Source organism: Neofelis nebulosa, chromosome 8 (genome assembly GCF_028018385.1).
Source record: "Neofelis nebulosa isolate mNeoNeb1 chromosome 8, mNeoNeb1.pri, whole genome shotgun sequence".
NCBI lineage: Eukaryota > Metazoa > Chordata > Mammalia > Carnivora > Felidae > Neofelis > Neofelis nebulosa.
The window spans coordinates 95,944,091-95,957,395 of NC_080789.1; the positions used below are offsets into that span (position 1 = coordinate 95,944,091).

The following is a 13,305-nucleotide window of genomic DNA, read 5'->3' on the forward strand; positions in this document are numbered from 1 at the left end:
CTTCTTTTGGGGAAACAGCTCTTCTTACTCACATCAAGCACGTAGTCCTATTGTAGCTGCCAATCATACTACCATGTCCCACCCTGGCCACAGGGAATGGTCAAGGGATGAACACAGGTGCCACACATAGCTAATTGGAGACTTTCTCCCCTTAGTACTATGGGAGATTGAATTCCTAGCCCTAACTTTTGCTTTTCCCTCTACCCACATACTTTACCCTGTAATTTCAGTTTTTCTGACTCAGGAATAAGTATATTTCCTTGGATTTTACCTTTGGGGCTGACCATGTGACTTGCTTTGGCAAACAGAATGAAGCAGAAGAGACAGAGTACCAATTTTGTCTAGAATTGAAGAGGCTGTAGGATCTTTCTTGTCCTGGTCAATAGGTAAGGAGAAGAAAAGTTTTTCACTTGAATGAAGATTGAGTTTTTTTGTTTTATTTTTTTTTAATTTTTTTTTAATGTTTATTCTCTTGAGACAAAGACAGAAACAGAGCATGAACGGGGGAGGGTCAGAGAGACAGGGAGACACAGAATCTGAAACAGGCTCCAGGCTCTGAGCTGTCAGCACAGAGCCCGACGCGGGGCTCGAACTCACGGACCACGAGATCGTGACCTGAGCCGAAGTCAGACGCTTAACTGACTGAGCCACCCAGGCACCCCGAAGATTGAATTTTGATTAAGCATCAAACTGGACGATTTTAGTTACTGAATTGACACTGTGAAAGAGGGTTTTTATTATACAAGAGTGAGCTAGTAAGCTCCAGAAGCCCAAGACTGAGACTCAAACAGGAACAAGTGAAGGCTAGTGACTCCCACTAAACAGACCTCGGTGGGGGGCGGGGGGGGGGGGCGGTTACCCCACGTGATATTGCATTTTTATTATACCTTCCTCCACGTCATGCTCATTCAAATATTTTTAAACCATTGCATCTTCTTGTATCTCATTCCTTATTGTCCCTATTTTATTGAACTTTAATCCTTTTCAACAGCTTTCTCTTGCCTTATTGGCACACTTTCTGTTCTCCCTTTTCTTTTAAAATTTTTCTTTTGATCAAAGCAATATATTTTCCTACTGGTGAATCTCAGTAGTAAAGAGCATAGAACTAAAATCAGCATTCTTTTGCTCCTTCCATGCAGTATTGTTCCAGGTCCTCCAAAAAGGAGCCACCAAAATATAGTTAGACATGCAAGACATTTACCAGGGGAAACATCTGTAGAGGAAGTGAAGAGGAGCCAAGAGAAGTTGGGGAAGCTGTCCAACCATGATGCATATCTGACCTTGAGTGAAGGACAGCGGGAAGGAAGGAAGGCTGAGTGAAAGTGTCTTGGATCGCAATGCGGTTGTAAAGAAAGTTCAGCAAGGCCACTGGGGAGTCCTCAAGCCAGTCACCTGAAACCCATACTTGACTTCACGTTGAGGCCATGCTTCCCAAGGCTGCCTCCAGCCAATGATTGAACGCAAGCCATACTGAAGTACGACCATACCTGGGAGCCATGAGACTCCTCTGGCTGTTCTTTCCACACCACTCAATCCATCATGGCTTTTCCTATCTTAAACCTGTCACTTCTCATACCTCCCTTTTGTGCATCCTTCCACACCCAAAGTAAGATGGTCCAGGGCCTGCTTGTACTTCTGGGGAAGGCTCAGTTGTAGGCAGTCGGTAGGAAATAGATTGAAGCACAGGAGAAAAGAGACGGAGGAAGCCACTTAAACTCGACCTTAGTCTAGGTAAAAGGAGTTGGTGTAACTCTTGAAATCTAGCATGATTTACCAGAACAGGTCATTCAAATGAGATAAAGTAATTTTATCCCGGAGTCTACTCTCTGCACATCTCCCATCTCATGGCAGTAGGCAACTGGTAGCTGACTCAGGGTTCAGAGCTTCCCTCATGTCTATCTCCATGCAGAGAATTGACCGAGAAGTGCTCTACTGATCCTCCAGAATTCCACACCATGAAGTAGAGGGAAAAGAGTTGTGGCCTGCCAAAACCAGATTGTAGCGGATGATTACCACAGCTGTGGAGACACCTCAGGAGCAGGTCCACAAAAATGTTTGCTGCTGTAAACTGTGCATCTGTGCACTGGTAACACCAGACTATGACAAGACTACTATGAGTATTAGCGGACTATACATCGTACGTCCCAATCACCTTCCTCCACACCTTGGTGCCTTTGTAGATTTTGTTCAGCCACACGGATACCCCTTCTGCTACTCTTGTTTGTTGGGTTTGGGCTCCGCAAATTCCTATTTATCCTTCAATAGTTAACACAACATCTTCTCTTCAAAGCCTTCCCAGAGCTGCCCTCTCCCACGTGTATGCTCACAGAGGGTTATTCTAACCTATCTCATTGTTCATAACTTATTGTACTGTGGTCACACATACACCTTTGAGCTCCTTAAGGGCTTGAGAGCAGGGATGATTTTTTTTATACCTAATGCTTAGCATACAGTAGGTGCTTAATACATGTTTATTGAAAGAAGGAAGGAAGGTAAAAGAAAACAGACGCAGAAAAAAAGAAAAGAAAACTGACACAGAACTTCTTTCCATATCGACATTTTCCAGAACTTTGTGCAAATGAGCATCCTCAAAGCTACGTTAGGTAATTCTTCCTCATACCAGGTGTGAGAGCCATTGTTCCTACAGTTATTTTAGCTATCTTAATGATTCAGCCAGATGACCAGAGAAGAAATTATGCCAAGCACTAATGCAGTGACATCATACCAACATGGCCTGGTTCTCATTTGATTAATTAAGAAATATTGTGCTTAGTAATGAGGCTCTACCCTAGGAAGCAGGTCTAAGACACCAGCCCTAAAGAAAACATACCTATTATTCCGAGAATGGGCCATGTGACATCAGATTATTAAGTAGTGTTACAACATGCCCTTGGCTTTGAATTGTTCCCAGCCTTCCCAAAGTAAAGAATAATGTGTGGTCAGTGTTCACTTCACACACAGCAGAGCAACTAAGGAAACCACACTCACACTCCCAACGGCTAAAACGGAATGGATAAATGTATTTATATGAATATACTATGCAAAGGGGAGAAAGCAGGGAGGAATGAGAATGGATGGTGAGGAATATCCGTGAACAGGCAAGGAAAGGATATATTTTGAAAAGTTGCCCCATGTGTGCCCCATGTGTGGGCCCCATCAGCCGTGTCCAGTTAGACCTAATATTGAATTACACTCTCATTAATAATAGCTGACATTTTGAAGCACTTCCTTTAGCCACCATTTCCACACAGTATAACAATGTTTTTATAAAGCACTCTCAGATACGTTATTTCAGTGGCTCATGTAGACCACCTTGTGGGGAGGTTATTCCTTTCCCTCCTAAGCTTAGCCTAGACATCGTGACGCGAAGATGACGACCCCACCTACAAGTCTGTGGTGGCTCATTAAGGAAGACCGTAGACTTCAGCTAATCAGATCTGCCTCTGCCCACCCAACCCACTCCCACCCCCAGCTGTGGGTATATTCCCATCCACGAAGCAACTGGCTTTCCCAGGACCTACCTCGCAGGCTCAAAAGAAAACCTAAGGCTTAATTATTCTTTACAAAATTACCTTCAAAACCCAAAGGACAGAAAACCACCCTAAGAGCTTCTTATCCACACAAATGAAATGGACTTTTTAAAAAAATTTTAAGGGTATTTTATTTTATTTTATTTTATTTTTGAGAGAGACAGGGCTCAAGCGGGGGAGAGGCAGAGAGAGAGGGAGACACAGAATCTGAAGCAGGCTCCAGGCTCTGAGCTGTCAGCACAGAGCCCCATGCGGGGCTCAAACTCACAAACCGTGAGACCATGACCTGAGCTGAATGAAGTTGGTCGCTTAACCGACTGAGTCACCCAGGCACCCCATGAAATGATCTTTTTGGTGAGTCCTCTCACCAAATTAACAAATTAGCTAACTTCACTTGGCTCTTATCTTGCTACACTTCCCCCAAAACAAGTTGGGCGGCCACCCCCCCGCCCCAGGCAAATGAGATAGGAGGTAGGAAACTAACACAAACAAGTTTAGCAAATATAAAGCCTTGGATCATGTCTTCCTACCTAACTCGCAAGGTGGCCTTGGAGAAACACCAGAATCTATATGGATCTTCAGAGGCAAGCTCATGCTTTAATAATAACCTCCCTCCTTAGGCCTTCCGAGCCTCTTTTACCATAAAATGGCCTTATCCCCTAAAAAGGGGTTTCCTAACCCTAAAATGTCCCATGGTAGTTGTAGCCTGCCACAAAAAAAAAAAAAAAGTCTACTGATCAAAACTAAGTAGCATCCTCTGTCTTCTTCCTAAAGCAACTTTGGAAAATGATACTATTCTTTCCTTGCTGAGGAGAGAGGGAGACTAAGGTGGAAGAAGTACTAAGATTTTCCTATAGTCATTCCAAAGTTTAGCAGGAGCTTTGTTTTTGTTCTTAATGAAACAATTATTAAAGATTAGGGGGTATCATTTTTCCATAAATGGCAAGACATTGCTGGCCAGAAATATTTAATCACTATACAGTCTTCCAATCTGGCAGAAAGTGAAAGAGAATGACTTGGGATCGAGTGTCACACTGAGCCAGCTGGCCTTGTTCTCATTGAGATTATTTACAAGAATAACAGGACAGCCTCTAAACCCAGGCGAGAGTCAGAAGAGTCAGCGAGACCTAGATCTGAGCCCTCGTTCAGCTGCTTAATGTGACGGTGAGCAAGAGTTAGTTCCAAAAACTCAGTTTCCTCATTGATATAGCTATTTCTCAGAATTTTTGTCAGGGTTAAAAGGAAAAAATGTAGATAAGTGGCTTAGCACACATTGAGTGCTCCATAAAAGTTGGTTCCTGTTATTATCTATCTGTAGGGAGAGAACATCTGCTTATCAGACTATTGGGGATTGTTTTGCCTATGTGCAAAATTCAACCTAGGCACTTCAGGGAGGTATAAATCAAAACCTAATATTTGCAATCATTTTTTCCCCTATTTTTTCCCACTATGAACGAGGGACAATCATAGATACTATTAAAATTGAGCTGGCATGAAGTTTGCAACAGATAGTTCACGTACAACCTACTGTTCAGTTACTTGCATTCTAATGTATTTTTTCCAAATGAAGGAAAGAGCAGGGAGACATAATTAATGAACAAGGATTTTCAGGTAACATCGGGCACATCTGCCTTTCTATGTGCAGGGAGAGAAAGACTGAAGGTAAGTGCCTTAAGGGACCTTGAGATTTGTAGTAAGCTTCCAATTACCTGTTTGAGCCGGGTTGGGAAGGAACTTTGGAACGGCCAACCCATTTTCAAGGAAACAGAGACCTAGATACTAAGTTAGCACATCTAGTTCACAGGAACGCTATGCTCTATTATAGCTATACTCTTATATTTTTATAAGCCTTTTAAACAAGAATGAAATGGCTTCTAAAAGATGTGAAATTATCTGCCCAACCTGAAGATGAAAAGTTCACTAGGAAGATGTGATGTGAAGCTTAGAGTAAGTTAATAGATTTTCCCCTTTTAGAAATTTTTAGCATATGAAATGTATCTCTACCCTGCAAGTTACTCCAAGACATATTTTTTAAATATTACTTACAGTTGCTCCCCAGGAAAGGATACATTTCAAATGTATCTTGATTAGACAGTCCCGTGTAACAAAAGTTCCTTTCCTTGAAAAAGTCTGCAGGAGTTCAGAAAACATAGTAACTTCACTTTACTGTAACACTGATACTCTTTTCCTGTGCCAGCTTTTGCCTGCTCCTTTTTAGAACACAAAGAATACCCATCTTCTCAATCTCCCTAGCTTTCAGGCCACCTGACGATAGCACAATGCAAATCACTCAGTAACTACATATTTAAATAACCGCTATAGAACAGGAGTTCAGCAGAGGTGTCCTGGGGGGAAAAAAAACGAAATCAATGACCCTGTGCAAGATCTGTATTCTCCTCATTCAAAGCCTCCCCAACTATCCGTCCCCACCTGCCAAGCCAACTTTATCTCTCTGTATGGCCCGGAACAACCCCCCCAAATCTAGCTCTTGCATAGCTACCAATCAGAATCAATCCCTTGCTCAAAAATCCTCAAGGACTTCTATATCAGTTAAGATTTGCATTTGGCAGCTAGTAACAGAGACCAGAAATAATAGTGGCTTAAACAAGATAAAAGTGTATTTTTCTTTTACTTAGAGGAATTCGGGAGATAAGCGGTACAGAGCTGGTGTGGCATCGCCTACAGTTCCTGTATCTTTGTGCTCCACAATGCACCTTCTATCCTCAGAAACAAAGGATGCCTCCTCAAGTTCCATCCATCTTATCCACCCTCCAGGCAGCCAGAAGGGGATGGACGGGCAGATGTCAAACTTTTCCTCAAATGCCGCAGATGTCGAAAACTTTTTTTCAAATGCCTTCAGGGGCCTAACGCAGTCCAGCATACTTCAGGAACACTCTTTAAATAACTGCCAGCCCCATGAATGAACAAATTCTGCGGCAGTACTCAAGTAGGGCGATTTATCACTTAGAAAACTTTGGCAAATGTTAACAAGTAGACCCAGGGCACCATATTAGAAACTATAAGTCACAGATTGAAACTCTTAAGAGAGGACACCCTGCTTTAAAATAGCTGTATAATTGGCTTTCCACAGTACTAAAATTCCCAGAGTTAGAGATTTACTCTGTTGGGTTAAGAGACTATGTTTCCAGTCAAAGGCACTGTGTTATGCTGAGGAATCAGAGAGTGTTAAAATAAGTAAAGGCAGCTTCTGACACACACAAACTTAAAGCACGCATGAAATATAACTCGAGACTACCTAGCAGCACAGGAATGCCAAAATCAATAGGCATTTCAGAGCAGGGTAAAAGGTCCATGAATGTCACTTGGTAAATGTGAGTCAAGTGATTTGTTACTGCACTAACAAGGTGCAAACAGAAGAGGTTAGTTTAGGGGAGGGAGGGAAACTGCCCCGGGGCTGCTTGGAGCGGCGACAGGTGGCTGTACTAATTGGCCCCGGGTTGCCCCTGTGCAGTATGAAGGAGTGGACCCCTTAGAAAAGGGGGTGGCTGACAGGCGACCAGAGAGGAGAAGCAGAAAGGAAAGTCAGAAACCATCTCTTGCACGATGGACAGCAAGGACGGGGTGGGTGTCATAAAACGAGTGCCGCATCAAGACCCCAGCTCTGGGTTCCAGTCCTGCCTCAGCCACCCACCCCTAGCTGGGTAACTTTGGGCAGCCGACAACCTCTCTGGGCCTCAATTTTCCCCAAAGAGGGGCTTGAACCAGATGATTCAAGGTCCCCCCAACAGCGTTAAAGTGAACGTTATTTGATAGTAAGAGCTCCTACTTCAGCCCATCCGGAAAAGGCTGTTGAAATCTACGAGAATTGAGTGTTTAAGGAGCAAGAGCAGGTTAGACAGGGAAAGACAGAACGTGTGGGAAGAGGGGACGTGGAACCAACGTTGGAAACAAAGCGCCAGACCAAAGAGGCCCTTTTGCTGCTCTGTACCACAGGCCCGAGGTGTCATCTTGGATGTGAGCTTAGGACTTAGCCCAGTCAGCACAGGGAAGGCCTCTTCTCCTATGCGGGGGCTGGGGGGGTAGGGGTGGGGGGGGGGGAGGTGGATACTCCAGAGTCGAAAAAATACTAATAAAATGGCAAACACACACATAGCTATTATTTTTATGCGGGCTTTGTCCTAAATTCTTTACCTATTTTTAATTTTTTTTCTAGAGAAAGAGGACTTTTAAATGGTAAAGACAGAGGGGCGCCTGGGTGGCTCAGTCGGTTGAGCGTGTCCGACTTCAGCTCAGGTCACGATCTCATGGTCTGTGAGTTCGAGCTGGGCTGACAGCTCAGAGCCTGGAACCTGCTTCGGATTCTGTATCTCCCTCTCTCTCTGCCCCTCCCCCGTTCATGCTCTGTCTCAAAAATAAATAAATGTTAAAAAAAAAAAATTTTTTTTAAATCGTAAAGAGAGGCAAAGCAAGAAGCAGAATTAAGGTATGTAACATGCTTGGCCCAGGGCCTGGCACGTGATAGGCACTCATCATCGTTGTTGTTGCTGACAAACCAGGGGCTCAAGGAGACGATTCCCCCCACTTCCTTCTCCCATATAACCACCCTCTATCTTCTGCAGCAGAGTAACGGGTGTCCCACTGATGATGGAGCTCCACTCCACTATCCACGGGGTTCCCAGCGCTGCTCAGGTATATATATAACCCCACCTCTGGGCCCCCAGCCACAATCTTCAGTGGAGGATATGCTACAGATAAGAGGTTACTTCCTCCTCTCTCTCCATCACGGCTGCTCCCTTTTCAGTGAAGATTTGTTTTCCTGGCAGAGGGGAGGCGGGGAGGTGAAGGGCAGAGAAGAGAAAGGAAACAAAGAGAAGGTGTAGGAGTGATTTCAGACCCCAGTGCTCCCTGGTGCTGCTATTTAGAGCTTTTGTTTTCAAGCAGTATGGAAGACGGACCCTCTTCCTAGAGACTGAAACCGAAACAACCATGACTGGGACTGGGAATTACAGGTCACTTAGATTCACTCCAAAAACACCTGAGTTGACAGCTGAAGAAATGAACAGGGAGCCGTGAATTTGCGAACCCCCCTCGCACAAGCTTAAGGGACAGCTTCTTGCTGGGTCGCAGACCGAATGAATGCAGGTGGTTCTATCGGCTTAGCCAGCAGAGGTCTCTCTTTTCCTAAGCTTCAGTTAAAAAAAAAAACAAAAAACAACAACCCAACTCCATGGGCTGTCCGTTTTTATCATCCCTCCTCTGAAGTCTCTTTCCAAAACCAAATAAATAGTGACTCCTTCGGCCAAATTATTTGTAAACATTCAATCCAGTCGCCCAGTGAAAATGGAAGACAAAAACTGTTGAGCTATTTGAAGAAAGCGATTCAGTATCCACTCCTAAACTGTTCACCTGCTTAGAAGATTCACACCACCTGTACCGGCAAACGGCAAAACACGGGCCAGCACCCAAAACAAGTCAGGCAACCAGCTTCCGTGAGGAGGCAAGGTGAACCAGCAGCTAGTGGGTGTAGGCAAAGTGGGGAGATTCACTTCTTCAGCTCCATCATTTAAAGACCCATAGCAGGCCATAGTATTTTCCAGGAGGAGGGGAGGAGTCCTGCATTGAAGCTGCAATATATTAGTTGTGGCCAGTATCCCCCCTGATAGTCCCAGGACTTCGTGTCCCCTTCATTTACTGAAGCCAGGATTTTTCTTTTAATATTTGTTTATTTTTGAGGCAGAGAGAAAGAGAGAGCAAGTGGGGGATGGGCAGAGAGAGAGGGAGACACAGAATCCAAAGCAGGTTCCAGGGTCCGAGCTGTCAGCACAGAGCCTGACACGGGACTCCAACGCACAAACCATGAGATCATGACTTGAACCGAAGTCTGACGCCTAACTGACTGAGCCACCCAGGCGCCCCAAAGCCAGGGGTTTTTTTGTTTTTTTGTTTTTTTCTTTTTAATGTTTATTGTTTTTGAGAAAGAGAGAGACACAGAGCGCGAGCAGGGGAGTCCCCAGGTGCCCCTGAAGCCAGTTTTAAAATGTGTTTTATATGGTGTATGTTTAAACAGCATCACAGAGAAACATAAAGGTGCAAGCCTACAGGTCATGATCTCACAGTTCGTGGGTTCCAGCCCCACATGGGGCTTGCTGCTGTCAGCCTGTCAGCATGAAGCCTCCTTTGGATCCTGTCTCCCTCTCTCTGTCCCTTCCCCACTTGGCTCTCTCCCCCCAAAAAATAAAATAAAAAATAAAAAGGTGCAAGCCTAAACATTCTTTCCCACCTCTTATGGAAATTTTTAAAAATTTTTTAATGTTTATTTATTTTTGAGAGAGAGACAGAGTGTGAGCAGGGGAGGGGCACAGAGAGGGAGACACAGAATTTGAAGCAGGCTCCAGGCTGAGCTGTCAGCACAGAGCCTGACGTGGGGCTTGAACCCATGGACTGGGAGGTCATGACCTGAGCCAAGGTCGGCCACTTAACCGACTGAGCCACCCAGGTGCCCCCCACCTCTTATGGAAATAATCCTGATCAAGACTAAGGGCTTTGACCAGAATTAGATAAAATGAGGAAATAAGCAAGTTTAACTGAAGCTGCACAAGTCTCTTCAAGTATCCAATGGCTTCCCATTGCTCTTAAAGTCAAGTCCAGAATTCCTAATGTGGCTTCCTTCAAAAGCCCATCTGGACTTGCCCACAGGTCCCCCACAGCACTCACTCCCAGCCACAAGCACCTTTCTTCACTTCCTCAAAGTCCTTCCCTGCCTTGGAACTTTGGACTGGCTCAGCCTGGGTCTCTCTTCTTCCCCTCCTTCCTTAGACTGGTTAACTCCCGCTCAGCCTCCAGATCTCAGCTGAAGGTCATTTCCTTAGGAGAGACTTGATAGCTGCCACCACTAGGTTAGGCCCCCTGTTTCTTTTTTTAATTTTTTTTTTTCCCAACGTTTTTTATTTATTTTTGGGACAGAGAGAGACAGAGCATGAACGGGGGAGGGGCAGAGAGAGAGGGAGACACAGAATCAGAAACAGGCTCCAGGCTCCGAGCCATCAGCCCAGAGCCTGACGCGGGGCTCGAACTCACGGACCGCGAGATCGTGACCTGGCTGAAGTCGGACGCTTAACCGACTGCGCCACCCAGGCGCCCCAGGCCCCCTGTTTCTAACGCTTACAGCATCCTACATGGCAACGACTACAACACAGGGGACTTCTGGCCAACGACAGAAGGCCCCTCGTGGAGAGACAGGTTTTTCAAGACTTGTTTCTTTTTGGTGAACACAGGCTGGCTAGGGGAAAGAATTTGGATTTCAGCCCCCCTTTGCTCTCTCAGCTAGACACCTTTGTATGGGGCCCAAACCATGGGAGCCTAAGACAGAATCTTTGAGATCCCTTCACAACACTTATCCTTCAGAACACTCACCTAAATTGCACGTAATAATCATGGCTGTGATGCCCTGTCCATCTCCTCCAACAGCCTGAAGAGGGCAATGCTCCCATTTGTTACGCTGAAACCAGAGCCTGGCCCTTAGCACGCAACAATGAAGCAGTGTTTGGCATCACTAAGCAACCATGAAGTTATCACATGCTTTTTTTTGAAGCAAGATAATAAATGTCCACCGTTCAGCCTGTACTGTTGTACTAGCATCTTCCTTTGACTCCTGCGAATATGTGGTTTTCAACCAAAAATCAGGATTCTAGCTTCCCTGGAAAATAACCTGATCCGCAGGGATAGACTACGTGATCCTGACTAGGAAACAGAAATCACAGAATTGTGCACCAGAAGGAACCTATAAATCAACTTGTTTAACTTCCCCACTTTACAGGAAATCAAGGATTAGAATATTTTCGTCTGTAAAGTGAACACTGGATGCAGTGATCTTCCATACCTGGTATTCTGAGATCCTAAGATTTGCCTCAAACCAGTCCCATGGAGAGTGACAGCTCAAGGTTGGTCTGGTTAGCAAACTAGAAATTTAAAACAATCTCCTGAGCACTACGTCCTACATAACAAAACTAAGACAGGGAGTTAGTTAATCTGTTGAATTCCGGGCAGAATCCCTGGGTGTGCCAAATCCCAAAGATCTAGGAATGTGAGGTTTGGGATAATGTTACCCACAGGATCCCTTGTGCCAAAAAAGATGGAATTGGCTCAATTTTCCATGGTTTGTTAAGATATTCCCGACTTAATGGGAATGATATTTATACCTCGTTTGTGTGCCCTGGAAAGAAAACCATATACCCAAAGACACACGCTCCTCATAATTCATATATGGATTTACTGATATCTGAAACTAGACAGAAATAGACAGAAAAGGAGGGGATAGGCATTATAGAAATGCTTGTTCTCCGCCAATGTCTGAGAAAAGAGACTAAGACACAAAGAGAAACTTATTCTGCATTAAAGAACTGTAAGGATAATTATTTTTCAAATTCGAAACATGTTTATAGTTGTTTCTTGTTAAAAACTGTTTACAAAAATGAGGTCATACCATAAATATTGCTCTGTGCCTGCTTTAATATTATTGACAACTCTCCGTATTAATGCAGATAAAGCTACCTGGGGTGTTTTAATGACTGCGATCTATGTCATTCTTGGATATACCATATTCAAATAATCAATCCCACGTTCCTATATCTAAGGAGTTGTTCAGTTGTTTACTTTTTTGTTTCTTTTTATAATCAAATATATAACTTCACAATGGTCATTCTGGTAATATATCTTTAGTCATTATTTCCCAAAAGTAAACTTGTAGAAGATGAATTGTTAAATCAAAAAGTAAACCCACAGTATATAATGTAAAATATAATGTGTGTGTGTGTGTGTGTGTGTGTGTGTGTGTGTGCGCGCGCGTGTGGGGAGGGGCATGGGAGAGATTTAACATTTTTCCCATGTGGTTGGCTATAACCCTATAACCTAACACCATTTATTCCATAATATAGTCTCTCTCTACTGATTTGACATTTTGCATTTTATCATATAATAAATTCTGCTTGAAGCTTTTCAGAGAATAGAGAAATTGAAGCAAAAGCCAGTTAAGGTGATGACTTATCAGCTCAGATTACCAGCTGATATATAGAAATTAAAAGCAGGAATGGATGGGGACAGCTGGGTGGCTCAGTCAGTTGGGTGTCTGACTTCAGCTCAGTTCATCTCACAACTCGTGAGTTCAAGCCCCGAGTCAGGCTCTGTGCTGACAGCTCAGAGCCTGGAGCCTGCTTCGGATTCTGTGTCTCCCTCTTTCTCTGCCCCTCCCTTGCTCATACTGTCTCTCTCTCTTTCAAAAATAAATTAACATTTAAAAAAAATTTTAAAGCAGAAATGGATGAAATGTGTCAAAAAGGTGGTTGTATTCATTTTAAGAGGCTGACTCAGCTAGAACTTCTAGTATGATGTTGAATAGGAGTGTTAAGAGATAATATTTTTGCTGTCTCTCAGCTTTAGTAGTAAAGCATCCAGTTTGTCATCAGTAGGTATCATGTTAGCCCTAGGTAATTTTTGGAGATGTTCATTATCCAATTTAGGAAGTTTTCTATTCCTTTTTTTGCTGAGTTTTTATCATGAAGGATGTTGGATTTTTCCAAGTACTTTTGCTGCATCAACTGATATGATTTATGATTTTTCTTTAGACTGTTAGTGTGGTAGGTTATATTGATTTTCAAATGTTGAACCAAACTTGCAAACATAAAATAAATCCACCTGGCCATAGTGTTAAAAAAAAAAAAAAAAAAAAAAAAAGGAGGCTGATTCAGGGGAATGTCTATGGGCAAAAAAAGGTGATGGCACTAAGCCAAAGACTAGCAGGTTTGGATTGAGAGGAATC

The 13,305-nt window shown here is 43.7% G+C and overlaps 1 protein-coding gene across 6 annotated transcripts in view; it reads right to left on the reverse strand.

The window, feature by feature from the left end:
* The window catches only part of APOLD1 (apolipoprotein L domain containing 1), a 61,627-nt gene that overhangs the window by 40,820 nt on the left and 7,502 nt on the right, over positions 1-13,305 (reverse strand). Inside the window, exon 2 of one of the 6 annotated variants that reach the window (XM_058743630.1) lies at positions 272-375. The exons of the other annotated variants lie outside the window; for them this stretch is intronic. The gene's annotated coding sequence lies outside the window, so the exon portion shown is untranslated. The remainder of the gene's footprint in view (positions 1-271; positions 376-13,305) is intronic. 6 annotated transcript variants of the gene reach the window in all.